The following is a 4,133-nucleotide window of genomic DNA, read 5'->3' on the forward strand; positions in this document are numbered from 1 at the left end:
GGAGATGGCTCTGTAGAGGGCATCGGGGGACGCGACACCAGGGAAGGAGAAGGGGGTGCGCAGGCCTCCTGCCCGCATGCCCCTCCTAGGTCCTCCCCAGCCTCCAGGACGCCCAATGCCTCCGAGCCAAGCTCCCCCCCGAAGCAGGTGAAGAAGCGGCGTACGAAGGTCGGGTCACCTGCCCGCCACCGTCCGCTGAACCGTCCAGAATGTCTGCCACCTCCAGCCTAAGAAACGGTGATGAAGGGGGGGTAACGGAGACCTCCTGCCCACCGGCTCCTCCCAGTCCATCCATCACCAACAAAGAATCTGACCCCGCAATCACTGGCGGAAAATGTTCCGACAGATCATCCAAATCCACTCGGTCACTCCAAAGACGAGGAGGCCCTGAGAAAGCTCCTAAGGATCCAAGCTGCAGCATATTAGTCGGAACAGAACCCAACGACTTCTCCTTGGCAGTCTCTCCTGCCTTAGTAGAATCCGTAGGCCCTGTAGCCTTGTCCCCGTTATTGTGTGTACTGCCATCTTGGTTCCCAGAAGCATCTCCCCCCTCAGAAGTGTCCATATGATGTATCTCCTCAAATTCCTGGAACAGATCAGGATCCTCATACTCGACATCCAACATATACGCAATGCCCTCGTGAGTCCATCTTACCACATCCGGCAAGAATTGAATGTTAGCCACACTAACCAGCAAACGTGCCACACCATGAGCACGCGTGAAGGGCATATCCACTTGCTCCATCTTGCCGAGCATGGATCCCAGGCTCCAAGTGACCAGGAAGCTATCCAAGGGTTCAGATGGTGCCCCCGAAAAACAAACCCAAATCTGAGTCAGCGGCGTACCCCGAGGCTCCTTCTTTTTCCACTCATCAAACTGCAACACAAAACTTGTACTAGTAACTCGACACATGCCAAACTTCAGAATTCTCATCTGATCCTCCTTAGAAGGAAACTCCACTTTGTAAGTCTGATCTGATAACTTCAACAAAGACCACTGAAAATTACCCGATGCCAACTCCCGCAACTGCTGAATAATCTGAGCTTCAGTGAGAGGGCCATGAACCACCTTAACCACGCCTGGGAAGGAGGTTTCAATCACGAGAGCCATCGGTGCCACACTTGGTGACTCGAAGAACATTAACTCAGCGCAACAGACTCCATAGATGTTAACCGTAGGCTTAGGCCCCAGAAGAAGTGGACACTCCGCCGCCGTATGCTTCCGTTTCCGGTATAAATCACATAACTCGGCAGAGCATTCAGCCATAATGTGACCCGGTTCACCGCACCGAAAACAGGTCAACTTCTTATTTTTAATCACCCACTTGGACGGCTTGTCACCCTCGGACTTCTACGTGCCTTTGTCGGACATAGCATCACCAGACTGAGAAGCCTCCAGCACCGTCACATCTGTGAAGGCCCAAACAGTCTCCACCGCAACCTGAGGCAGAACCGCACCGTCGGTGATCCCCTCCTCAAGGCTCGTGGTCGAACCCGTGGCAACGGGCGCATAGCGTGGTGGAGGAGGACGCCGGTAGCTGCCTCGACCTCCACGGAAACAGCCTCGGAAGGGCCGGTTATTGGGGCCAACCGCACCCTCCACAAAGTTGTCGGGTGGCCCTTGAAAACCTCTATCATTAGTTCCGTGATCAGTCCCAGCATAGCCACGCCCACCTCCGGTCGACGATGAAACTCGATGAAGCCCTTCTCCGTATGCATTGAAACCGTCGTCACCCCACTGACCACGAGGGGGGAAGCGGCCGTCTCCCGCGAAACCGCCCGAGCCACGGCCACCCGCACCCTGAACAGAACCCCCACGCCCGCCAGCCATCTGCTTAGGCCAAGGTCGTTGCGGCGGTGGGGGTACAGCCTTGGGCGGCGGCTGCGTAGACCTGGCAGGCGGCGGTGCCACTGCCAGTGCGGGCACCGGCGCGGCTGATCCCGCATCCTGTGCCGGAGCATCTCCAGCAGCCCCCGACCCCATCTTCATGGCGGCGGACCCTTCGGCGGCATCGCGATCCTGCAAGCCGCCGGCGCCGCGAACACGCCGGACGAGCCTGGAGCTCTCTTCGCGCGCCCAACAGCAGCGGGAAAACCTAGTTTCCCGCGACAACGAACCCTAACCGCAGTGCCCCTACAGCGAAGGGTAGAGGAACTTGCATGTGCCTCACGCGAAACAAAGTCATGCACGTCGGCCCCCTCTGGCAAAACGCCTGGACCTGGTTTTGCCTGGGCCATCGGCCCCGCTAATTCCAGCCCAAACGCAGCCAGCTCGCCCTGACCTGGCGGCCTCGAAACAAGCCCAGCTGTGCACAGTACCCGTCGGCCCGTTCAGCCTCAGGCCCAACCTGGCCCAAGAGCTGATTCAAACGAGATGCCCTAGCTTCTCGGATCTCAGCCGCCGCGACAGCCACCGGCGCCGGCGACCGTGTCACCGGCCTAGCCTTTTTCTTTTTCTTTCTGGTCACTCTAGTCCACGAATCTAGCAATAAGAAATCTGAGAAAGTAATTGGCTTAATACATACCTTGGGTACAGGACCTTTCCATGACCAGATCGCGGATGCCGCCGTCCTCCGGTGGACTATCCAGCGAACCACCTCCACCTTGTCCTTAGAATGTACTCCTTGTCGAGCCGGATCGTCAAGTGGAACGACGTCATCTACAATCGTAGCAATTTCCTCCTTCGAATATCCGGGATTAAAGGCCTCGCAGATCACATCCGATGGCGTTGGCGAGTACAGCTCCGGCGAGTCTCCGGTGATGTCCCCGTCGTCGTCGTCCTCATCGTCTGCCTCCGCGAGTGCCCAAAATCTGCCGCCAACGTGCCCTAGTCCCGGGACGACGAAAGAGGTTATGCGCCGATGATAATTTTCACACACACATTTTTTTTGCTCTGGAACCACAAATCGGGATGAAAATGGAACAACTGTGAGGCGGGTGATATGCCATATGGCAAGGACTAAAGGCATGTACAGAGAGCAGAATAATCCATATCTATGACGAGTTATTCAGTGGCACAAAGTATTCATATGGCTCATTTCAGTTTACTTGGTCCATCCATTGACCGTTAAATTAGCAGGACAAATTTAATACGTACAGTACAGAAGTTGCAACTGAAAAAGGATATACAAGTGAATTTCACTTTTTATCCTCCTAATTGTGCATTTGAGAAGCCAATTACCGCATTTAACAAATAAAAACTCTCATGATTACACCATTTATTAAACTTTGGGCTTTTTTTCGAGAGAAATTTTCAATCTATTCATCAATCATGACAGTACAAAGAACACAAGAGGTAATAAAAATTACAACTAGGTCTATGGACCACCTAGCGACGAAGCACTGGAGCGAGCCGAAGGCGCGCCGCCGTCATCGCCCCTCCATCACCGGAGTCGGGCAAACCTTGTTGTAGTAGACAGTCGGGAAGTCGTCGTGCTAAGGCCACAAAGGACCAACACACCAGAGCAGCAACCATCGCTGATGAAGAGAGTTGTAGATTGGAAAAATCAAACCTGGAACCACACGAACGAAGACGGACAAAAACTGGATCCAAAGAGATCCACCAAAGACCAGCACCAACCGAATCCCATGAGATCCGACGGAGACACACCTCCACACATCCTCCGACAACGCTATTCGCACCATCGGGGCGGAGATAGTATGTGGGAGACATTATTGCTACAGAAGGACATAGTCGCCGCCACACAGTCCCAACCAAGACGTTCAACCTAGCAAAAACAAGAACAGGGTCCCACCCGCCGGCGGGGGGCCGAGATCCTCCGCACCTCCATAGGCCAAAGGCCATCAGAGGCAGGGTGGATCCGCGGCGGCGCCGACGGGAGGCATGTCTGTCAGTTGGGACACGCATATCAGGTTGTCGTGGCGTGTTGCTTGGTTTACCGACAGGTCCCTCGACTTCTCCAAGGTGCACAACTCCAGAACTGTGTCCAGTGCATCGGCCTACCGCTCCGCCCCCATAAACGGGCACGCCAAGAGCTCCGCCAACTCCGTGGATTGATTGTTGTATTTGCAAGATTTCCATGTCCCCGAGGAAAAGAACCGCTTCTCGGGAGGGGTACATATGTAGGGTCAGCCTAATCGCAGTGGAGGTCATGGTGCAAGTGCGGTTGACC

This window comes from Triticum dicoccoides, chromosome 4A (genome assembly GCF_002162155.2).
Source record: "Triticum dicoccoides isolate Atlit2015 ecotype Zavitan chromosome 4A, WEW_v2.0, whole genome shotgun sequence".
Lineage (NCBI taxonomy): Eukaryota > Viridiplantae > Streptophyta > Magnoliopsida > Poales > Poaceae > Triticum > Triticum dicoccoides.